The sequence below is a fragment of the Pseudophryne corroboree genome, chromosome 4, assembly GCF_028390025.1.
Source record: "Pseudophryne corroboree isolate aPseCor3 chromosome 4, aPseCor3.hap2, whole genome shotgun sequence".
Classification (NCBI taxonomy): domain Eukaryota; kingdom Metazoa; phylum Chordata; class Amphibia; order Anura; family Myobatrachidae; genus Pseudophryne; species Pseudophryne corroboree.
In genome coordinates this window covers 197,605,100-197,626,532 of record NC_086447.1, presented here as the reverse complement: position 1 = coordinate 197,626,532, position 21,433 = coordinate 197,605,100, and the positions used below count along the sequence as shown (strand labels likewise).

Here is a 21,433-nt window from a genome sequence, read left to right as displayed (position 1 = left end):
AATCTTTAGCTCCTAAAAAAAGACATTCTTATCAGTATAGCTTTCCAAAATAGCTCAGTTGTGAGAGCAATAGACTGAAGACCTTAAAATCCCTAGTACGATCGTGGGTTTCCACATGTTTGGGTGTTTGCATTTTGTTACTGAGTAGCAATTCAGCAAAAAGAAATTTAGCAGCAGAAACGTTTATTTTCAGGTTTCGCCCTCTAGGACACTTGATGTTCTTTCAGTTTGCCTTATCTTAAACACCAAAAAAGACTTTCCAAATGTCAGACGTAGCTGCAATAGCTCATTTGGGAGAGCATTAGACTGAAGATCTATAAGTCCCTGGTTCGATCCCGGGTTTCGGCATGTTTAGTAGCTGTATTTTTGTTACAGAATAGCAATTTACCAGCAGAATCTTTCATTATAAGGTATTGCTCTTCAAAAACACTTGATGCTCTTTTTTTCCCAACCTAAAACCCCAAATACGACTTCACATCTGTCACAATTAGCCGAAATAGCTCAGTTGGGAGAGCATTAGACTGAAGATCTAAAGGTCCCTGGTTCGATCCCGGGTTTCGGCATATTTAGTTGCTGTTTTTATTGTTACAGAATAGCAATTTAGCAGCAGAAACTGCCGTGTTCAGGTTCTGGTCTTCAAGAACATTTCATGTTATTACAGTTTGCATTATTATTAGCCCCAATAAAATAATTTCTTATTAGTAGAGCTTGGCGAAATAGCTCAGTTGTGACAACATTAGACTGAAGATCTAAGGGTGTCTTGTTCAATCCTGGGGTTTAGCATGGTTGGGTGTTTGCTTTTGCTACTGAATAGCAATTTAGCAGCAAAAACTGTTGTGTTCAGGTTTTGATCTTGAAAAACATTTTATGTTATTTCAGTTTGCACAATTAGCCGAAATAGCTCAGTTGGGAGAGCGTTAGACTGAAGATCTAAAGGTCCCTGGTTCGATCCCGGGTTTCGGCATATTTAGTTGCTGGTTTTTTTGTTACAGAATAGCAATTTAGCAGCAGAAACTGCCGTGTTCAGGTTCTGGTCTTCAAGAACATTTCATGTTATTACAGTTTGCATTATTATTAGCCCCAATAAAATAATTTCTTATTAGTAGAGCTTGGCGAAATAGCTCAGTTGTGACAACATTAGACTGAAGATCTAAGGGTGTCTTGTTCAATCCTGGGGTTTAGCATGGTTGGGTGTTTGCTTTTGCTACTGAATAGCAATTTAGCAGCAAAAACTGTTGTGTTCAGGTTTTGATCTTGAAAAGCATTTTATGTTATTTCAGTTTGCAAAATCTTTAGCTCCTAAAAAAAGACATTCTTATCAGTATAGCTTTCCAAAATAGCTCAGTTGTGAGAGCAATAGACTGAAGACCTTAAAATCCCTAGTACGATCGTGGGTTTCCACAAGTTTGGGTGTTTGCATTTTGTTACTGAGTAGCAATTCAGCAAAAAGAAATTTAGCAGCAGAAACGTTTATTTTCAGGTTTCGCCCTCTAGGACACCTGATGTTCTTTCAGTTTGCCTTATCTTAAACACCAAAAAAGACTTTCCAAATGTCAGACGTAGCTGCAATAGCTTATTTGGGAGAGCATTAGACTGAAGATCTATAAGTCCCTGGTTCGATCCCGGGTTTCGGCATGTTTAGTAGCTGTATTTTTGTTACAGAATAGCAATTTACCAGCAGAATCTTTCATTATAAGGTATTGCTCTTCAAAAACACTTGATGCTCTTTTTTTCCCAACCTAAAACCCCAAATACGACTTCACATCTGTCACAATTAGCCGAAATAGCTCAGTTGGGAGAGCGTTAGACTGAAGATCTAAAGGTCCCTGGTTCGATCCCGGGTTTCGGCATATTTAGTTGCTGGTTTTTTTGTTACAGAATAGCAATTTAGCAGCAGAAACTGCCGTGTTCAGGTTCTGGTCTTCAAGAACATTTCATGTTATTACAGTTTGCATTATTATTAGCCCCAATAAAATAATTTCTTATTAGTAGAGCTTGGCGAAATAGCTCAGTTGTGACAACATTAGACTGAAGATCTAAGGGTGTCTTGTTCAATCCTGGGGTTTAGCATGGTTGGGTGTTTGCTTTTGCTACTGAATAGCAATTTAGCAGCAAAAACTGTTGTGTTCAGGTTTTGATCTTGAAAAGCATTTTATGTTATTTCAGTTGTCAAAATCTTTAGCTCCTAAAAAAAGACATTCTTATCAGTATAGCTTTCCAAAATAGCTCAGTTGTGAGAGCAATAGACTGAAGACCTTAAAATACCTAGTACGATCGTGGGTTTCCACATGTTTGGGTGTTTGCAGTTTGTTACTGAGTAGCAATTCAGCAAAAAGAAATTTAGCAGCAGAAACTTTCATTTTCAGGTTTCGCCCTCTAGGACACTTGATGTTCTTTCAGTTTGCCTTATCTTAAACACCAAAAAAGACTTTATAAAAGTCAGACTTACACGCAATAGCTCTTTTGTGAGAGCATTAAACTGAAGATCTAAAGGTCCTGGGTTCGATCCCAGGATTCGGCATGTTTAGTTGCTGTATTTTTGTTACAGAATAGCAATTTACCAGCAGAATATTTCATTATCAGGTGTTGTTCATCAAGAACACTTAATGCTCTTTTTTTCCCCAGCCTAAAACCCCAAAAACGGCTTGACATCTTTCACAATTAGCCAAAATAGCTCAGTTGGGAGAGCGTTAGACTGAAGATCTAAAGGTCCCTGGTTCGATCCCGGTTTTCGGCATATTTAGTTGCTGTTTTTTTGTTACAGAATAGCAATTTAGCAGCAGAAACTGCCGTGTTCAGGTTCTGGTCTTCAAGATCATTTCATGTTATTACAGTTTGCATTATTATTAGCCCCAATAAAAGAATTTCTTATTAGTAGAGCTTGGCGAAATAGCTCAGTTGTGAGAACATTAGACTGAAGATCTAAGGGTGTCTTGTTCAATCCTGGGGTTTAGCATGGTTGGGTGTTTGCTTTTGCTACTGAATAGCAATTTAGCAGCAAAAACTGTTGTGTTCAGGTTTTGATCTTGAAAAACATTTTATGTTATTTCAGTTTGCAAAATCTTTAGCTCCAAAAAAAGACATTCTTATCAGTATAGCTTGCCAAAATAGCTCAGTTGTGAGAGCAATAGACTGAAGACCTTAAAATCCCTAGTACGATCGTGGGTTTCCACATGTTTGGGTGTTTGCATTTTGTTACTGAGTAGCAATTCAGCAAAAAGAAATTTAGCAGCAGAAACGTTTATTTTCAGGTTTCGCCCTCTAGGACACTTGATGTTCTTTCAGTTTGCCTTATCTTAAACACCAAAAAAGACTTTCCAAATGTCAGATGTAGCTGCAATAGCTCATTTGGGAGAGCATTAGACTGAAGATCTATAAGTCCCTGGTTCGATCCCGGGTTTCGGCATGTTTAGTAGCTGTATTTTTGTTACAGAATAGCAATTTACCAGCAGAATCTTTCATTATAAGGTGTTGCTTTTCAAGAACACTTGATGCTCTTTTTTTCCCAACCTAAAACTCCAAATACGACTTCACGTCTGTCACAATTAGCCGAAATAGCTCAGTTGGGAGAGCGTTAGACTGAAGATCTAAAGGTCCCTGGTTCGATCCCGGGTTTCGGCATATTTAGTTGCTGTTTTTTTTTGTTACAGAATAGCAATTTAGCAGCAGAAACTGCCGTGTTCAGGTTCTGGTCTTCAAGAACATTTCATGTTATTACAGTTTGCATTATTATTAGCCCCAATAAAATAATTTCTTATTAGTAGAGCTTGGCGAAATAGCTCAGTTGTGACAACATTAGACTGAAGATCTAAGGGTGTCTTGTTCAATCCTGGGGTTTAGCATGGTTGGGTGTTTGCTTTTGCTACTGAATAGCAATTTAGCAGCAAAAACTGTTGTGTTCAGGTTTTGATCTTGAAAAGCATTTTATGTTATTTCAGTTTGCAAAATCTTTAGCTCCTAAAAAAAGACATTCTTATCAGTATAGCTTTCCAAAATAGCTCAGTTGTGAGAGCAATAGACTGAAGACCTTAAAATCCCTAGTACGATCGTGGGTTTCCACATGTTTGGGTGTTTGCAGTTTGTTACTGAGTAGCAATTCAGCAAAAAGAAATTTAGCAGCAGAAACTTTCATTTTCAGGTTTCGCCCTCTAGGACACTTGATGTTCTTTCAGTTTGCCTTATCTTAAACACCAAAAAAGACTTTCTAAACGTCAGACTTACACGCAATAGCTCTTTTGTGAGAGCATTAAACTGAAGATCTAAAGGTCCTGGGTTCGATCCCAGGATTCGGCATGTTTAGTTGCTGTATTTTTGTTACAGAATAGCAATTTACCAGCAGAATCTTTCATTATCAGGTGTTGTTCATCAAGAACACTTAATGCTCTTTTTTTTCCAAGCCTAAAACCCCAAATACGACTTCACATCTTTCACAATTAGCCGAAATAGCTCAGTTGGGAGAGCGTTAGACTGAAGATCTAAAGGTCCCTGGTTCGATCCCGGTTTTCGGCATATTTAGTTGCTGTTTTTTTGTTACAGAATAGCAATTTAGCAGCAGAAACTGCCGTGTTCAGGTTCTGGTCTTCAAGAACATTTCATGTTATTACAGTTTGCATTATTATTAGCCCCAATAAAATAATTTCTTATTAGTAGAGCTTGGCGAAATAGCTCAGTTGTGACAACATTAGACTGAAGATCTAAGGGTGTCTTGTTCAATCCTGGGGTTTAGCATGGTTGGGTGTTTGCTTTTGCTACTGAATAGCAATTTAGCAGCAAAAACTGTTGTGTTCAGGTTTTGATCTTGAAAAGCATTTTATGTTATTTCAGTTTGCAAAATCTTTAGCTCCTAAAAAAAGACATTCTTATCAGTATAGCTTTCCAAAATAGCTCAGTTGTGAGAGCAATAGACTGAAGACCTTAAAATCCCTAGTACGATCGTGGGTTTCCACATGTTTGGGTGTTTGCATTTTGTTACTGAGTAGCAATTCAGCAAAAAGAAATTTAGCAGCAGAAACGTTTATTTTCAGGTTTCGCCCTCTAGGACACTTGATGTTCTTTCAGTTTGCCTTATCTTAAACACCAAAAAAGACTTTCCAAATGTCAGACGTAGCTGCAATAGCTCATTTGGGAGAGCATTAGACTGAAGATCTATAAGTCCCTGGTTCGATCCCGGGTTTCGGCATGTTTAGTAGCTGTATTTTTGTTACAGAATAGCAATTTACCAGCAGAATCTTTCATTATAAGGTATTGCTCTTCAAAAACACTTGATGCTCTTTTTTTCCCAACCTAAAACCCCAAATACGACTTCACATCTGTCACAATTAGCCGAAATAGCTCAGTTGGGAGAGCGTTAGACTGAAGATCTAAAGGTCCCTGGTTCGATCCCGGGTTTCGGCATATTTAGTTGCTGTTTTTATTGTTACAGAATAGCAATTTAGCAGCAGAAACTGCCGTGTTCAGGTTCTGGTCTTCAAGAACATTTCATGTTATTACAGTTTGCATTATTATTAGCCCCAATAAAATAATTTCTTATTAGTAGAGCTTGGCGAAATAGCTCAGTTGTGACAACATTAGACTGAAGATCTAAGGGTGTCTTGTTCAATCCTGGGGTTTAGCATGGTTGGGTGTTTGCTTTTGCTACTGAATAGCAATTTAGCAGCAAAAACTGTTGTGTTCAGGTTTTGATCTTGAAAAACATTTTATGTTATTTCAGTTTGCACAATTAGCCGAAATAGCTCAGTTGGGAGAGCGTTAGACTGAAGATCTAAAGGTCCCTGGTTCGATCCCGGGTTTCGGCATATTTAGTTGCTGGTTTTTTTGTTACAGAATAGCAATTTAGCAGCAGAAACTGCCGTGTTCAGGTTCTGGTCTTCAAGAACATTTCATGTTATTACAGTTTGCATTATTATTAGCCCCAATAAAATAATTTCTTATTAGTAGAGCTTGGCGAAATAGCTCAGTTGTGACAACATTAGACTGAAGATCTAAGGGTGTCTTGTTCAATCCTGGGGTTTAGCATGGTTGGGTGTTTGCTTTTGCTACTGAATAGCAATTTAGCAGCAAAAACTGTTGTGTTCAGGTTTTGATCTTGAAAAGCATTTTATGTTATTTCAGTTTGCAAAATCTTTAGCTCCTAAAAAAAGACATTCTTATCAGTATAGCTTTCCAAAATAGCTCAGTTGTGAGAGCAATAGACTGAAGACCTTAAAATCCCTAGTACGATCGTGGGTTTCCACATGTTTGGGTGTTTGCATTTTGTTACTGAGTAGCAATTCAGCAAAAAGAAATTTAGCAGCAGAAACGTTTATTTTCAGGTTTCGCCCTCTAGGACACTTGATGTTCTTTCAGTTTGCCTTATCTTAAACACCAAAAAAGACTTTCCAAATGTCAGACGTAGCTGCAATAGCTCATTTGGGAGAGCATTAGACTGAAGATCTATAAGTCCCTGGTTCGATCCCGGGTTTCGGCATGTTTAGTAGCTGTATTTTTGTTACAGAATAGCAATTTACCAGCAGAATCTTTCATTATAAGGTATTGCTCTTCAAAAACACTTGATGCTCTTTTTTTCCCAACCTAAAACCCCAAATACGACTTCACATCTGTCACAATTAGCCGAAATAGCTCAGTTGGGAGAGCGTTAGACTGAAGATCTAAAGGTCCCTGGTTCGATCCCGGGTTTCGGCATATTTAGTTGCTGTTTTTATTGTTACAGAATAGCAATTTAGCAGCAGAAACTGCCGTGTTCAGGTTCTGGTCTTCAAGAACATTTCATGTTATTACAGTTTGCATTATTATTAGCCCCAATAAAAGAATTTCTTATTAGTAGAGCTTGGCGAAATAGCTCAGTTGTGACAACATTAGACTGAAGATCTAAGGGTGTCTTGTTCAATCCTGGGGTTTAGCATGGTTGGGTGTTTGCTTTTGCTACTGAATAGCAATTTAGCAGCAAAAACTGTTGTGTTCAGGTTTTGATCTTGAAAAACATTTTATGTTATTTCAGTTTGCACAATTAGCCGAAATAGCTCAGTTGGGAGAGCGTTAGACTGAAGATCTAAAGGTCCCTGGTTCGATCCCGGGTTTCGGCATATTTAGTTGCTGTTTTTTTTGTTACAGAATAGCAATTTAGCAGCAGAAACTGCCGTGTTCAGGTTCTGGTCTTCAAGAACATTTCATGTTATTACAGTTTGCATTATTATTAGCCCCAATAAAATAATTTCTTATTAGTAGAGCTTGGCGAAATAGCTCAGTTGTGACAACATTAGACTGAAGATCTAAGGGTGTCTTGTTCAATCCTGGGGTTTAGCATGGTTGGGTGTTTGCTTTTGCTACTGAATAGCAATTTAGCAGCAAAAACTGTTGTGTTCAGGTTTTGATCTTGAAAAGCATTTTATGTTATTTCAGTTTGCAAAATCTTTAGCTCCTAAAAAAAGACATTCTTATCAGTATAGCTTTCCAAAATAGCTCAGTTGTGAGAGCAATAGACTGAAGACCTTAAAATCCCTAGTACGATCGTGGGTTTCCACAAGTTTGGGTGTTTGCATTTTGTTACTGAGTAGCAATTCAGCAAAAAGAAATTTAGCAGCAGAAACGTTTATTTTCAGGTTTCGCCCTCTAGGACACTTGATGTTCTTTCAGTTTGCCTTATCTTAAACACCAAAAAAGACTTTCCAAATGTCAGACGTAGCTGCAATAGCTTATTTGGGAGAGCATTAGACTGAAGATCTATAAGTCCCTGGTTCGATCCCGGGTTTCGGCATGTTTAGTAGCTGTATTTTTGTTACAGAATAGCAATTTACCAGCAGAATCTTTCATTATAAGGTATTGCTCTTCAAAAACACTTGATGCTCTTTTTTTCCCAACCTAAAACCCCAAATACGACTTCACATCTGTCACAATTAGCCGAAATAGCTCAGTTGGGAGAGCGTTAGACTGAAGATCTAAAGGTCCCTGGTTCGATCCCGGGTTTCGGCATATTTAGTTGCTGGTTTTTTTGTTACAGAATAGCAATTTAGCAGCAGAAACTGCCGTGTTCAGGTTCTGGTCTTCAAGAACATTTCATGTTATTACAGTTTGCATTATTATTAGCCCCAATAAAATAATTTCTTATTAGTAGAGCTTGGCGAAATAGCTCAGTTGTGACAACATTAGACTGAAGATCTAAGGGTGTCTTGTTCAATCCTGGGGTTTAGCATGGTTGGGTGTTTGCTTTTGCTACTGAATAGCAATTTAGCAGCAAAAACTGTTGTGTTCAGGTTTTGATCTTGAAAAACATTTTATGTTATTTCAGTTTGCACAATTAGCCGAAATAGCTCAGTTGGGAGAGCGTTAGACTGAAGATCTAAAGGTCCCAGGTTCGATCCCGGGTTTCGGCATATTTAGTTGCTGGTTTTTTGTTACAGAATAGCAATTTAGCAGCAGAAACTGCCGTGTTCAGGTTCTGGTCTTCAAGAACATTTCATGTTATTACAGTTTGCATTATTATTAGCCCCAATAAAATAATTTCTTATTAGTAGAGCTTGGCGAAATAGCTCAGTTGTGACAACATTAGACTGAAGATCTAAGGGTGTCTTGTTCAATCCTGGGGTTTAGCATGGTTGGGTGTTTGCTTTTGCTACTGAATAGCAATTTAGCAGCAAAAACTGTTGTGTTCAGGTTTTGATCTTGAAAAGCATTTTATGTTATTTCAGTTTGCAAAATCTTTAGCTCCTAAAAAAAGACATTCTAATCAGTATAGCTTTCCAAAATAGCTCAGTTGTGAGAGCAATAGACTGAAGACCTTAAAATCCCTAGTACGATCGTGGGTTTCCACATGTTTGGGTGTTTGCAGTTTGTTACTGAGTAGCAATTCAGCAAAAAGAAATTTAGCAGCAGAAACTTTCATTTTCAGGTTTCGCCCTCTTGGACACTTGATGTTCTTTCAGTTTGCCTTATCTTAAACACCAAAAAAGACTTTATAAACGTCAGACTTACACGCAATATCTCTTTTGTGAGAGCATTAAACTGAAGATCTAAAGGTCCTGGGTTCGATCCCAGGATTCGGAATGTTTAGTTGCTGTATTTTTATTACAGAATAGCAATTTACCAGCAGAATCTTTCATTATCAGGTGTTGTTCATCAAGAACACTTAATGCTCTTTTTTTTCACAGCCTAAAACCCCAAAAACGGCTTGACATCTTTCACAATTAGCCGAAATAGCTCAGTTTGGAGAGCGTTAGACTGAAGATCTAAAGGTCCCTGGTTCGATCCCGGTTTTCGGCATATTTAGTTGCTGTTTTTTTGTTACAGAATAGCAATTTAGCAGCAGAAACTGCCGTGTTCAGGTTCTGGTCTTCAAGATCATTTCATGTTATTACAGTTTGCATTATTATTAGCCCCAATAAAAGAATTTCTTATTAGTAGAGCTTGGCGAAATAGCTCAGTTGTGAGAACATTAGACTGAAGATCTAAGGGTGTCTTGTTCAATCCTGGGGTTTAGCATGGTTGGGTGTTTGCTTTTGCTACTGAATAGCAATAAAGCAGCAAAAACTGTTGTGTTCAGGTTTTGATCTTGAAAAACATTTTATGTTATTTCAGTTTGCAAAATCTTTAGCTCCAAAAAAAGACATTCTTATCAGTATAGCTTGCCAAAATAGCTCAGTTGTGAGAGCAATAGACTGAAGACCTTAAAATCCCTAGTACGATCGTGGGTTTCCACATGTTTGGGTGTTTGCATTTTGTTACTGAGTAGCAATTCAGCAAAAAGAAATTTAGCAGCAGAAACGTTTATTTTCAGGTTTCGCCCTCTAGGACACTTGATGTTCTTTCAGTTTGCCTTATCTTAAACACCAAAAAAGACTTTCCAAATGTCAGACGTAGCTGCAATAGCTCATTTGGGAGAGCATTAGACTGAAGATCTATAAGTCCCTGGTTCGATCCCGGGTTTCGGCATGTTTAGTAGCTGTATTTTTGTTACAGAATAGCAATTTACCAGCAGAATCTTTCATTATAAGGTGTTGCTCTTCAAAAACACTTGATGCTCTTTTTTTCCCAACCTAAAACCCCAAATACGACTTCACATCTGTCACAATTAGCCGAAATAGCTCAGTTGGGAGAGCGTTAGACTGAAGATCTAAAGGTCCCTGGTTCGATCCCGGGTTTCGGCATATTTAGTTGCTGTTTTTTTTGTTACAGAATAGCAATTTAGCAGCAGAAACTGCCGTGTTCAGGTTCTGGTCTTCAAGAACATTTCATGTTATTACAGTTTGCATTATTATTAGCCCCAATAAAATAATTTCTTATTAGTAGAGCTTGGCGAAATAGCTCAGTTGTGACAACATTAGACTGAAGATCTAAGGGTGTCTTGTTCAATCCTGGGGTTTAGCATGGTTGGGTGTTTGCTTTTGCTACTGAATAGCAATTTAGCAGCAAAAACTGTTGTGTTCAGGTTTTGATCTTGAAAAACATTTTATGTTATTTCAGTTTGCACAATTAGCCGAAATAGCTCAGTTGGGAGAGCGTTAGACTGAAGATCTAAAGGTCCCTGGTTCGATCCCGGGTTTCGGCATATTTAGTTGCTGTTTTTTTTGTTACAGAATAGCAATTTAGCAGAAGAAACTGCCGTGTTCAGGTTCTGGTCTTCAAGAACATTTCATGTTATTACAGTTTGCATTATTATTAGCCCCAATAAAATAATTTCTTATTAGTAGAGCTTGGCGAAATAGCTCAGTTGTGACAACATTAGACTGAAGATCTAAGGGTGTCTTGTTCAATCCTGGGGTTTAGCATGGTTGGGTGTTTGCTTTTGCTACTGAATAGCAATTTAGCAGCAAAAACTGTTGTGTTCAGGTTTTGATCTTGAAAAGCATTTTATGTTATTTCAGTTGTCAAAATCTTTAGCTCCTAAAAAAAGACATTCTTATCAGTATAGCTTTCCAAAATAGCTCAGTTGTGAGAGCAATAGACTGAAGACCTTAAAATACCTAGTACGATCGTGGGTTTCCACATGTTTGGGTGTTTGCAGTTTGTTACTGAGTAGCAATTCAGCAAAAAGAAATTTAGCAGCAGAAACTTTCATTTTCAGGTTTCGCCCTCTAGGACACTTGATGTTCTTTCAGTTTGCCTTATCTTAAACACCAAAAAAGACTTTATAAAAGTCAGACTTACACGCAATAGCTCTTTTGTGAGAGCATTAAACTGAAGATCTAAAGGTCCTGGGTTCGATCCCAGGATTCGGCATGTTTAGTTGCTGTATTTTTGTTACAGAATAGCAATTTACCAGCAGAATATTTCATTATCAGGTGTTGTTCATCAAGAACACTTAATGCTCTTTTTTTCCCCAGCCTAAAACCCCAAAAACGGCTTGACATCTTTCACAATTAGCCAAAATAGCTCAGTTGGGAGAGCGTTAGACTGAAGATCTAAAGGTCCCTGGTTCGATCCCGGTTTTCGGCATATTTAGTTGCTGTTTTTTTGTTACAGAATAGCAATTTAGCAGCAGAAACTGCCGTGTTCAGGTTCTGGTCTTCAAGATCATTTCATGTTATTACAGTTTGCATTATTATTAGCCCCAATAAAAGAATTTCTTATTAGTAGAGCTTGGCGAAATAGCTCAGTTGTGAGAACATTAGACTGAAGATCTAAGGGTGTCTTGTTCAATCCTGGGGTTTAGCATGGTTGGGTGTTTGCTTTTGCTACTGAATAGCAATTTAGCAGCAAAAACTGTTGTGTTCAGGTTTTGATCTTGAAAAACATTTTATGTTATTTCAGTTTGCAAAATCTTTAGCTCCAAAAAAAGACATTCTTATCAGTATAGCTTGCCAAAATAGCTCAGTTGTGAGAGCAATAGACTGAAGACCTTAAAATCCCTAGTACGATCGTGGGTTTCCACATGTTTGGGTGTTTGCATTTTGTTACTGAGTAGCAATTCAGCAAAAAGAAATTTAGCAGCAGAAACGTTTATTTTCAGGTTTCGCCCTCTAGGACACTTGATGTTCTTTCAGTTTGCCTTATCTTAAACACCAAAAAAGACTTTCCAAATGTCAGATGTAGCTGCAATAGCTCATTTGGGAGAGCATTAGACTGAAGATCTATAAGTCCCTGGTTCGATCCCGGGTTTCGGCATGTTTAGTAGCTGTATTTTTGTTACAGAATAGCAATTTACCAGCAGAATCTTTCATTATAAGGTGTTGCTTTTCAAGAACACTTGATGCTCTTTTTTTCCCAACCTAAAACTCCAAATACGACTTCACTTCTGTCACAATTAACCGAAATAGCTCAGTTGGGAGAGCGTTAGACTGAAAATCTAAAGGTCCCTGGTTCGATCCCGGGTTTCGGCATATTTAGTTGCTGTTTTTTTTTGTTACAGAATAGCAATTTAGCAGCAGAAACTGCCGTGTTCAGGTTCTGGTCTTCAAGAACATTTCATGTTATTACAGTTTGCATTATTATTAGCCCCAATAAAATAATTTCTTATTAGTAGAGCTTGGCAAAATAGCTCAGTTGTGACAACATTAGACTGAAGATCTAAGGGTGTCTTGTTCAATCCTCGGGTTTAGCATGGTTGGGTGTTTGCTTTTGCTACTGAATAGCAATTTAGCAGCAAAAACTGTTGTGTTCAGGTTTTGATCTTGAAAAGCATTTTATGTTATTTCAGTTTGCAAAATCTTTAGCTCCTAAAAAAAGACATTCTTATCAGTATAGCTTGCCAAAATAGCTCAGTTGTGAGAGCAATAGACTGAAGACCTTAAAATCCCTAGTACGATCGTGGGTTTCCACATGTTTGGGTGTTTGCAGTTTGTTACTGAGTAGCAATTCAGCAAAAAGAAATTTAGCAGCAGAAACTTTCATTTTCAGGTTTCGCCCTCTAGGACACTTGATGTTCTTTCAGTTTGCCTTATCTTAAACACCAAAAAAGACTTTCTAAACGTCAGACTTACACGCAATAGCTCTTTTGTGAGAGCATTAAACTGAAGATCTAAAGGTCCTGGGTTCGATCCCAGGATTCGGCATGTTTAGTTGCTGTATTTTTGTTACAGAATAGCAATTTACCAGCAGAATCTTTCATTATAAGGTGTTGCTCTTCAAGAACACTTGATGCTCTTTTTTTCCCAACCTAAAACCCCAAATACGACTTCACATCTGTCACAATTAGCCGAAATAGCTCAGTTGGGAGAGCGTTAGACTGAAGATCTAAAGGTCCCGGGTTTCGGCATATTTAGTTGCTGTTTTTTTTGTTACAGAATAGCAATTTAGCAGCAGAAACTGCCGTGTTCAGGTTCTGGTCTTCAAGAACATTTCATGTTATTACAGTTTGCATTATTATTAGCCCCAATAAAATAATTTCTTATTAGTAGAGCTTGGCGAAATAGCTCAGTTGTGACAACATTAGACTGAAGATCTAAGGGTGTCTTGTTCAATCCTGGGGTTTAGCATGGTTGGGTGTTTGCTTTTGCTACTGAATAGCAATTTAGCAGCAAAAACTGTTGTGTTCAGGTTTTGATCTTGAAAAGCATTTTATGTTATTTCAGTTTGCAAAATCTTTAGCTCCTAAAAAAAGACATTCTTATCAGTATAGCTTTCCAAAATAGCTCAGTTGTGAGAGCAATAGACTGAAGACCTTAAAATCCCTAGTACGATCGTGGGTTTCCACATGTTTGGGTGTTTGCAGTTTGTTACTGAGTAGCAATTCAGCAAAAAGAAATTTAGCAGCAGAAACTTTCATTTTCAGGTTTCGCCCTCTAGGACACTTGATGTTCTTTCAGTTTGCCTTATCTTAAACACCAAAAAAGACTTTATAAACGTCAGACTTACACGCAATATCTCTTTTGTGAGAGCATTAAACTGAAGATCTAAAGGTCCTGGGTTCGATCCCAGGATTCGGCATGTTTAGTTGCTGTATTTTTGTTACAGAATAGCAATTTACCAGCAGAATCTTTCATTATCAGGTGTTGTTCATCAAGAACACTTAATGCTCTTTTTTTCCCCAGCCTAAAACCCCAAAAACGGCTTGACATCTTTCACAATTAGCCGAAATAGCTCAGTTGGGAGAGCGTTAGACTGAAGATCTAAAGGTCCCTGGTTCGATCCCGGTTTTCGGCATATTTAGTTGCTGTTTTTTTGTTACAGAATAGCAATTTAGCAGCAGAAACTGCCGTGTTCAGGTTCTGGTCTTCAAGATCATTTCATGTTATTACAGTTTGCATTATTATTAGCCCCAATAAAAGAATTTCTTATTAGTAGAGCTTGGCGAAATAGCTCAGTTGTGAGAACATTAGACTGAAGATCTAAGGGTGTCTTGTTCAATCCTGGGGTTTAGCATGGTTGGGTGTTTGCTTTTGCTACTGAATAGCAATTTAGCAGCAAAAACTGTTGTGTTCAGGTTTTGATCTTGAAAAGCATTTTATGTTATTTCAGTTTGCAAAATCTTTAGCTCCTAAAAAAAGACATTCTTATCAGTATAGCTTGCCAAAATAGCTCAGTTGTGAGAGCAATAGACTGAAGACCTTAAAATCCCTAGTACGATCGTGGGTTTCCACATGTTTGGGTGTTTGCATTTTGTTACTGAGTAGCAATTCAGCAAAAAGAAATTTAGCAGCAGAAACGTTTATTTTCAGGTTTCGCCCTCTAGGACACTTGATGTTCTTTCAGTTTGCCTTATCTTAAACACCAAAAAAGACTTTCCAAATGTCAGACGTAGCTGCAATAGCTCATTTGGGAGAGCATTAGACTGAAGATCTATAAGTCCCTGGTTCGATCCCGGGTTTCGGCATGTTTAGTAGCTGTATTTTTGTTACAGAATAGCAATTTACCAGCAGAATCTTTCATTATAAGGTGTTGCTCTTCAAAAACACTTGATGCTCTTTTTTTCCCAACCTAAAACCCCAAATACGACTTCACATCTGTCACAATTAGCCGAAATAGCTCAGTTGGGAGAGCGTTAGACTGAAGATCTAAAGGTCCCTGGTTCGATCCCGGGTTTCGAAATATTTAGTTGCTGTTTTTTTTGTTACAGAATAGCAATTTAGCAGCAGAAACTGCCGTGTTCAGGTTTTGGTCTTCAAGAACATTTCATGTTATTACAGTTTGCATTATTATTAGCTCCAATAAAAGAATTTCTTATTAGTAGAGCTTGGCGAAATAGCTCAGTTGTGACAACATTAGACTGAAGATCTAAGGGTGTCTTGTTCAATCCTGGGGTTTAGCATGGTTGGGTGTTTGCTTTTGCTACTGAATAGCAATTTAGCAGCAAAAACTGTTGTGTTCAGGTTTTGATCTTGAAAAGCATTTTATGTTATTTCAGTTTGCAAAATCTTTAGCTCCTAAAAAAAGACATTCTTATCAGTATAGCTTTCCAAAATAGCTCAGTTGTGAGAGCAATAGACTGAAGACCTTAAAATCCCTAGTACGATCGTGGGTTTCCACATGTTTGGGTGTTTGCAGTTTGTTACTGAGTAGCAATTCAGCAAAAAGAAATTTAGCAGCAGAAACTTTCATTTTCAGGTTTCGCCCTCTAGGACACTTGATGTTCTTTCAGTTTGCCTTATCTTAAACACCAAAAAAGACTTTATAAACGTCAGACTTACACGCAATAGCTCTTTTGTGAGAGCATTAAACTGAAGATCTAAAGGTCCTGGGTTCGATCCCAGGATTCGGCATGTTTAGTTGCTGTATTTTTGTTACAGAATAGCAATTTACCAGCAGAATCTTTCATTATAAGGTGTTGCTCTTCAAAAACACTTGATGCTCTTTTTTTCCCAACCTAAAACCCCAAATACGACTTCACATCTGTCACAATTAGCCGAAATAGCTCAGTTGGGAGAGCGTTAGACTGAAGATCTAAAGGTCCCTGGTTTGATCCCGTGTTTCGGCATATTTAGTTGCTGTTTTTTTTGTTACAGAATAGCAATTTAGCAGCAGAAACTGCCGTGTTCAGGTTCTGGTCTTCAAGAACATTTCATGTTATTACAGTTTGCATTATTATTAGCCCCAATAAAATAATTTCTTATTAGTAGAGCTTGGCGAAATAGCTCAGTTGTGACAACATTAGACTGAAGATCTAAGGGTGTCTTGTTCAATCCTGGGGTTTAGCATGGTTGGGTGTTTGCTTTTGCTACTGAATAGCAATTTAGCAGCAAAAACTGTTGTGTTCAGGTTTTGATCTTGAAAAGCATTTTATGTTATTTCAGTTTGCAAAATCTTTAGCTCCTAAAAAAAGACATTCTTATCAGTATAGCTTTCCAAAATAGCTCAGTTGTGAGAGCAATAGACTGAAGACCTTAAAATCCCTAGTACGATCGTGGGTTTCCACAAGTTTGGGTGTTTGCATTTTGTTACTGAGTAGCAATTCAGCAAAAAGAAATTTAGCAGCAGAAACGTTTATTTTCAGGTTTCGCCCTCTAGGACACTTGATGTTCTTTCAGTTTGCCTTATCTTAAACACCAAAAAAGACTTTCCAAATGTCAGACGTAGCTGCAATAGCTTATTTGGGAGAGCATTAGACTGAAGATCTATAAATCCCTGGTTCGATCCCGGGTTTCGGCATGTTTAGTAGCTGTATTTTTGTTACAGAATAGCAATTTACCAGCAGAATCTTTCATTATAAGGTATTGCTCTTCAAAAACACTTGATGCTCTTTTTTTCCCAACCTAAAACCCCAAATACGACTTCACATCTGTCACAATTAGCCGAAATAGCTCAGTTGGGAGAGCGTTAGACTGAAGATCTAAAGGTCCCTGGTTCGATCCCGGGTTTCGGAATATTTAGTTGCTGGTTTTTTTGTTACAGAATAGCAATTTAGCAGCAGAAACTGCCGTGTTCAGGTTCTGGTCTTCAAGAACATTTCATGTTATTACAGTTTGCATTATTATTAGCCCCAATAAAATAATTTCTTATTAGTAGAGCTTGGCGAAATAGCTCAGTTGTGACAACATTAGACTGAAGATCTAAGGGTGTCTTGTTCAATCCAGGGGTTTAGCATGGTTGGGTGTTTGCTTTTGCTACTGAATAGCAATTTAGCAGCAAAAACTGTTGTGTTCAGGTTTTGATCTTGAAAAACATTTTATGTTATTTCAGTTTGCACAATTAGCCGAAATAGCTCAGTTGGGAGAGCGTTAGACTGAAGATCTAAAGGTCCCTGGTTCGATCCCGGGTTTCGGCATATTTAGTTGCTGGTTTTTTTGTTACAGAATAGCAATTTAGCAGCAGAAACTGCCGTGTTCAGGTTCTGGTCTTCAAGAACATTTCATGTTATTACAGTTTGCATTATTATTAGCCCCAATAAAATAATTTCTTATTAGTAGAGCTTGGCGAAATAGCTCAGTTGTGACAACATTAGACTGAAGATCTAAGGGTGTCTTGTTCAATCCTGGGGTTTAGCATGGTTGGGTGTTTGCTTTTGCTACTGAATAGCAATTTAGCAGCAAAAACTGTTGTGTTCAGGTTTTGATCTTGAAAAGCATTTTATGTTATTTCAGTTTGCAAAATCTTTAGCTCCCAAAAAAAGACATTCTAATCAGTATAGCTTTCCAAAATAGCTCAGTTGTGAGAGCAATAGACTGAAGACCTTAAAATCCCTAGTACGATCGTGGGTTTCCACATGTTTGGGTGTTTGCAGTTTGTTACTGAGTAGCAATTCAGCAAAAAGAAATTTAGCAGCAGAAACTTTCATTTTCAGGTTTCGCCCTCTAGGACACTTGATGTTCTTTCAGTTTGCCTTATCTTAAACACCAAAAAAGACTTTATAAACGTCAGACTTACACGCAATATCTCTTTTGTGAGAGCATTAAACTGAAGATCTAAAGGTCCTGGGTTCGATCCCAGGATTCGGAATGTTTAGTTGCTGTATTTTTATTACAGAATAGCAATTTACCAGCAGAATCTTTCATTATCAGGTGTTGTTCATCAAGAACACTTAATGCTCTTTTTTTTCCCAGCCTAAAACCCCAAAAACGGCTTGACATCTTTCACAATTTGCCGAAATAGCTCAGTTTGGAGAGCGTTAGACTGAAGATCTAAAGGTCCCTGGTTCGATCCCGGTTTTCGGCATATTTAGTTGCTGTTTTTTTGTTACAGAATAGCAATTTAGCAGCAGAAACTGCCGTGTTCAGGTTCTGGTCTTCAAGATCATTTCATGTTATTACAGTTTGCATTATTATTAGCCCCAATAAAAGAATTTCTTATTAGTAGAGCTTGGCGAAATAGCTCAGTTGTGAGAACATTAGACTGAAGATCTAAGGGTGTCTTGTTCAATCCTGGGGTTTAGCATGGTTGGGTGTTTGCTTTTGCTACTGAATAGCAATAAAGCAGCAAAAACTGTTGTGTTCAGGTTTTGATCTTGAAAAACATTTTATGTTATTTCAGTTTGCAAAATCTTTAGCTCCAAAAAAAGACATTCTTATCAGTATAGCTTGCCAAAATAGCTCAGTTGTGAGAGCAATAGACTGAAGACCTTAAAATCCCTAGTACGATCGTGGGTTTCCACATGTTTGGGTGTTTGCATTTTGTTACTGAGTAGCAATTCAGCAAAAAGAAATTTAGCAGCAGAAACGTTTATTTTCAGGTTTCGCCCTCTAGGACACTTGATGTTCTTTCAGTTTGCCTTATCTTAAACACCAAAAAAGACTTTCCAAATGTCAGACGTAGCTGCAATAGCTCATTTGGGAGAGCATTAGACTGAAGATCTATAAGTCCCTGGTTCGATCCCGGGTTTCGGCATGTTTAGTAGCTGTATTTTTGTTACAGAATAGCAATTTACCAGCAGAATCTTTCATTATAAGGTGTTGCTCTTCAAAAACACTTGATGCTCTTTTTTTCCCAACCTAAAACCCCAAATACGACTTCACATCTGTCACAATTAGCCGAAATAGCTCAGTTGGGAGAGCGTTAGACTGAAGATCTAAAGGTCCCTGGTTCGATCCCGGGTTTCGGCATATTTAGTTGCTGTTTTTTTTGTTACAGAATAGCAATTTAGCAGCAGAAACTGCCGTGTTCAGGTTCTGGTCTTCAAGAACATTTCATGTTATTACAGTTTGCATTATTATTAGCCCCAATAAAATAATTTCTTATTAGTAGAGCTTGGCGAAATAGCTCAGTTGTGACAACATTAGACTGAAGATCTAAGGGTGTCTTGTTCAATCCTGGGGTTTAGCATGGTTGGGTGTTTGCTTTTGCTACTGAATAGCAATTTAGCAGCAAAAACTGTTGTGTTCAGGTTTTGATCTTGAAAAACATTTTATGTTATTTCAGTTTGCACAATTAGCCGAAATAGCTCAGTTGGGAGAGCGTTAGACTGAAGATCTAAAGGTCCCTGGTTCGATCCCAGGTTTCGGCATATTTAGTTGCTGTTTTTTTTGTTACAGAATAGCAATTTAGCAGCAGAAACTGCCGTGTTCAGGTTCTGGTCTTCAAGAACATTTCATGTTATTACAGTTTGCATTATTATTAGCCCCAATAAAATAATTTCTTATTAGTAGAGCTTGGCGAAATAGCTCAGTTGTGACAACATTAGACTGAAGATCTAAGGGTGTCTTGTTCAATCCTGGGGTTTAGCATGGTTGGGTGTTTGCTTTTGCTACTGAATAGCAATTTAGCAGCAAAAACTGTTGTGTTCAGGTTTTGATCTTGAAAAGCATTTTATGTTATTTCAGTTGTCAAAATCTTTAGCTCCAAAAAAAAGACATTCTTATCAGTATAGCTTTCCAAAATAGCTCAGTTGTGAGAGCAATAGACTGAAGACCTTAAAATACCTAGTACGATCGTGGGTTTCCACATGTTTGGGTGTTTGCAGTTTGTTACTGAGTAGCAATTCAGCAAAAAGAAATTTAGCAGCAGAAACTTTCATTTTCAGGTTTCGCCCTCTAGGACACTTGATGTTCTTTCAGTTTGCCTTATCTTAAACACCAAAAAAGACTTTATAAAAGTCAGACTTACACGCAATAGCTCTTTTGTGAGAGCATTAAACTGAAGATCTAAAGGTCCTGGGTTCGATCCCAGGATTCGGCATGTTTAGTTGCTGTATTTTTGTTACAGAATAGCAATTTACCAGCAGAATATTTCATTATCAGGTGTTGTTCATCAAGAACACTTAATGCTCTTTTTTTCCCCAGCCTAAAACCCCAAAAACGGCTTGACATCTTTCACAATTAGCCAAAATAGCTCAGTTGGGAGAGCGTTAGACTGAAGATCTAAAGGTCCCTGGTTCGATCCCGGTTTTCGGCATATTTAGTTGCTGTTTTTTTGTTACAGAATAGCAATTTAGCAGCAGAAACTGCCGTGTTCAGGTTCTGGTCTTCAAGATCATTTCATGTTATTACAGTTTGCATTATTATTAGCCCCAATAAAAGAATTTCTTATTAGTAGAGCTTGGCGAAATAGCTCAGTTGTGAGAACATTAGACTGAAGATCTAAGGGTGTCTTGTTCAATCCTGGGGTTTAGCATGGTTGGGTGTTTGCTTTTGCTACTGAATAGCAATTTAGCAGCAAAAACTGTTGTGTTCAGGTTTTGATCTTGAAAAACATTTTATGTTATTTCAGTTTGCAAAATCTTTAGCTCCAAAAAAAGACATTCTTATCAGTATAGCTTGCCAAAATAGCTCAGTTGTGAGAGCAATAGACTGAAGACCTTAAAATCCCTAGTACGATCGTGGGTTTCCACATGTTTGGGTGTTTGCATTTTGTTACTGAGTAGCAATTCAGCAAAAAGAAATTTAGCAGCAGAAACGTTTATTTTCAGGTTTCGCCCTCTAGGACACTTGATGTTCTTTCAGTTTGCCTTATCTTAAACACCAAAAAAGACTTTCCAAATGTCAGATGTAGCTGCAATAGCTCATTTGGGAGAGCATTAGACTGAAGATCTATAAGTCCCTGGTTCGATCCCGGGTTTCGGCATGTTTAGTAGCTGTATTTTTGTTACAGAATAGCAATTTACCAGCAGAATCTTTCATTATAAGGTGTTGCTTTTCAAGAACACTTGATGCTCTTTTTTTCCCAACCTAAAACCCCAAATACGACTTCACTTCTGTCACAATTAGCCGAAATAGCTCAGTTGGGAGAGCGTTAGACTGAAGATCTAAAGGTCCCTGGTTCGATCCCGGGTTTCGGCATATTTAGTTGCTGTTTTTTTTTGTTACAGAATAGCAATTTAGCAGCAGAAACTGCCGTGTTCAGGTTCTGGTCTTCAAGAACATTTCATGTTATTACAGTTTGCATTATTATTAGCCCCAATAAAATAATTTCTTATTAGTAGAGCTTGGCGAAATAGCTCAGTTGTGACAACATTAGACTGAAGATCTAAGGGTGTCTTGTTCAATCCTCGGGTTTAGCATGGTTGGGTGTTTGCTTTTGCTACTGAATAGCAATTTAGCAGCAAAAACTGTTGTGTTCAGGTTTTGATCTTGAAAAGCATTTTATGTTATTTCAGTTTGCAAAATCTTTAGCTCCTAAAAAAAGACATTCTTATCAG

The 21,433-nt window shown here is 37.8% G+C and overlaps 27 non-coding genes across 27 annotated transcripts; all 27 read left to right on the top strand.

Annotated features, from left to right (window-relative positions):
• Window positions 1-490: 490 nt before the first annotated feature.
• On the top strand, window positions 491-563 carry TRNAF-GAA (transfer RNA phenylalanine (anticodon GAA)). Its single transcript has one exon. It is a non-coding gene; the product is annotated as a tRNA-Phe (tRNA).
• A 328-nt stretch (window positions 564-891) lies between these two features.
• Window positions 892-964, top strand: TRNAF-GAA (transfer RNA phenylalanine (anticodon GAA)). The gene has a single exon. It is a non-coding gene; the product is annotated as a tRNA-Phe (tRNA).
• An 813-nt stretch (window positions 965-1,777) lies between these two features.
• TRNAF-GAA (transfer RNA phenylalanine (anticodon GAA)) lies at window positions 1,778-1,850 on the top strand. Its single transcript has one exon. It is a non-coding gene; the product is annotated as a tRNA-Phe (tRNA).
• An 814-nt stretch (window positions 1,851-2,664) lies between these two features.
• Window positions 2,665-2,737, top strand: TRNAF-GAA (transfer RNA phenylalanine (anticodon GAA)). The gene has a single exon. It is a non-coding gene; the product is annotated as a tRNA-Phe (tRNA).
• Window positions 2,738-3,548: 811 nt separating this feature from the next.
• On the top strand, window positions 3,549-3,621 carry TRNAF-GAA (transfer RNA phenylalanine (anticodon GAA)). Its single transcript has one exon. It is a non-coding gene; the product is annotated as a tRNA-Phe (tRNA).
• Window positions 3,622-4,436: 815 nt separating this feature from the next.
• TRNAF-GAA (transfer RNA phenylalanine (anticodon GAA)) lies at window positions 4,437-4,509 on the top strand. The gene has a single exon. It is a non-coding gene; the product is annotated as a tRNA-Phe (tRNA).
• An 812-nt stretch (window positions 4,510-5,321) lies between these two features.
• TRNAF-GAA (transfer RNA phenylalanine (anticodon GAA)) lies at window positions 5,322-5,394 on the top strand. The gene has a single exon. It is a non-coding gene; the product is annotated as a tRNA-Phe (tRNA).
• A 328-nt stretch (window positions 5,395-5,722) lies between these two features.
• On the top strand, window positions 5,723-5,795 carry TRNAF-GAA (transfer RNA phenylalanine (anticodon GAA)). The gene has a single exon. It is a non-coding gene; the product is annotated as a tRNA-Phe (tRNA).
• An 813-nt stretch (window positions 5,796-6,608) lies between these two features.
• On the top strand, window positions 6,609-6,681 carry TRNAF-GAA (transfer RNA phenylalanine (anticodon GAA)). The gene has a single exon. It is a non-coding gene; the product is annotated as a tRNA-Phe (tRNA).
• A 328-nt stretch (window positions 6,682-7,009) lies between these two features.
• Window positions 7,010-7,082, top strand: TRNAF-GAA (transfer RNA phenylalanine (anticodon GAA)). Its single transcript has one exon. It is a non-coding gene; the product is annotated as a tRNA-Phe (tRNA).
• An 813-nt stretch (window positions 7,083-7,895) lies between these two features.
• On the top strand, window positions 7,896-7,968 carry TRNAF-GAA (transfer RNA phenylalanine (anticodon GAA)). The gene has a single exon. It is a non-coding gene; the product is annotated as a tRNA-Phe (tRNA).
• A 328-nt stretch (window positions 7,969-8,296) lies between these two features.
• On the top strand, window positions 8,297-8,369 carry TRNAF-GAA (transfer RNA phenylalanine (anticodon GAA)). Its single transcript has one exon. It is a non-coding gene; the product is annotated as a tRNA-Phe (tRNA).
• An 813-nt stretch (window positions 8,370-9,182) lies between these two features.
• Window positions 9,183-9,255, top strand: TRNAF-GAA (transfer RNA phenylalanine (anticodon GAA)). Its single transcript has one exon. It is a non-coding gene; the product is annotated as a tRNA-Phe (tRNA).
• An 811-nt stretch (window positions 9,256-10,066) lies between these two features.
• On the top strand, window positions 10,067-10,139 carry TRNAF-GAA (transfer RNA phenylalanine (anticodon GAA)). The gene has a single exon. It is a non-coding gene; the product is annotated as a tRNA-Phe (tRNA).
• A 328-nt stretch (window positions 10,140-10,467) lies between these two features.
• TRNAF-GAA (transfer RNA phenylalanine (anticodon GAA)) lies at window positions 10,468-10,540 on the top strand. Its single transcript has one exon. It is a non-coding gene; the product is annotated as a tRNA-Phe (tRNA).
• An 814-nt stretch (window positions 10,541-11,354) lies between these two features.
• TRNAF-GAA (transfer RNA phenylalanine (anticodon GAA)) lies at window positions 11,355-11,427 on the top strand. Its single transcript has one exon. It is a non-coding gene; the product is annotated as a tRNA-Phe (tRNA).
• An 811-nt stretch (window positions 11,428-12,238) lies between these two features.
• TRNAF-GAA (transfer RNA phenylalanine (anticodon GAA)) lies at window positions 12,239-12,311 on the top strand. Its single transcript has one exon. It is a non-coding gene; the product is annotated as a tRNA-Phe (tRNA).
• Window positions 12,312-14,000: 1,689 nt separating this feature from the next.
• TRNAF-GAA (transfer RNA phenylalanine (anticodon GAA)) lies at window positions 14,001-14,073 on the top strand. Its single transcript has one exon. It is a non-coding gene; the product is annotated as a tRNA-Phe (tRNA).
• Window positions 14,074-14,885: 812 nt separating this feature from the next.
• On the top strand, window positions 14,886-14,958 carry TRNAF-GAA (transfer RNA phenylalanine (anticodon GAA)). The gene has a single exon. It is a non-coding gene; the product is annotated as a tRNA-Phe (tRNA).
• An 813-nt stretch (window positions 14,959-15,771) lies between these two features.
• TRNAF-GAA (transfer RNA phenylalanine (anticodon GAA)) lies at window positions 15,772-15,844 on the top strand. Its single transcript has one exon. It is a non-coding gene; the product is annotated as a tRNA-Phe (tRNA).
• An 813-nt stretch (window positions 15,845-16,657) lies between these two features.
• On the top strand, window positions 16,658-16,730 carry TRNAF-GAA (transfer RNA phenylalanine (anticodon GAA)). The gene has a single exon. It is a non-coding gene; the product is annotated as a tRNA-Phe (tRNA).
• A 328-nt stretch (window positions 16,731-17,058) lies between these two features.
• Window positions 17,059-17,131, top strand: TRNAF-GAA (transfer RNA phenylalanine (anticodon GAA)). The gene has a single exon. It is a non-coding gene; the product is annotated as a tRNA-Phe (tRNA).
• Window positions 17,132-17,945: 814 nt separating this feature from the next.
• Window positions 17,946-18,018, top strand: TRNAF-GAA (transfer RNA phenylalanine (anticodon GAA)). Its single transcript has one exon. It is a non-coding gene; the product is annotated as a tRNA-Phe (tRNA).
• An 811-nt stretch (window positions 18,019-18,829) lies between these two features.
• Window positions 18,830-18,902, top strand: TRNAF-GAA (transfer RNA phenylalanine (anticodon GAA)). The gene has a single exon. It is a non-coding gene; the product is annotated as a tRNA-Phe (tRNA).
• Window positions 18,903-19,230: 328 nt separating this feature from the next.
• TRNAF-GAA (transfer RNA phenylalanine (anticodon GAA)) lies at window positions 19,231-19,303 on the top strand. Its single transcript has one exon. It is a non-coding gene; the product is annotated as a tRNA-Phe (tRNA).
• An 814-nt stretch (window positions 19,304-20,117) lies between these two features.
• On the top strand, window positions 20,118-20,190 carry TRNAF-GAA (transfer RNA phenylalanine (anticodon GAA)). Its single transcript has one exon. It is a non-coding gene; the product is annotated as a tRNA-Phe (tRNA).
• Window positions 20,191-21,001: 811 nt separating this feature from the next.
• On the top strand, window positions 21,002-21,074 carry TRNAF-GAA (transfer RNA phenylalanine (anticodon GAA)). Its single transcript has one exon. It is a non-coding gene; the product is annotated as a tRNA-Phe (tRNA).
• Window positions 21,075-21,433: the final 359 nt, after the last annotated feature.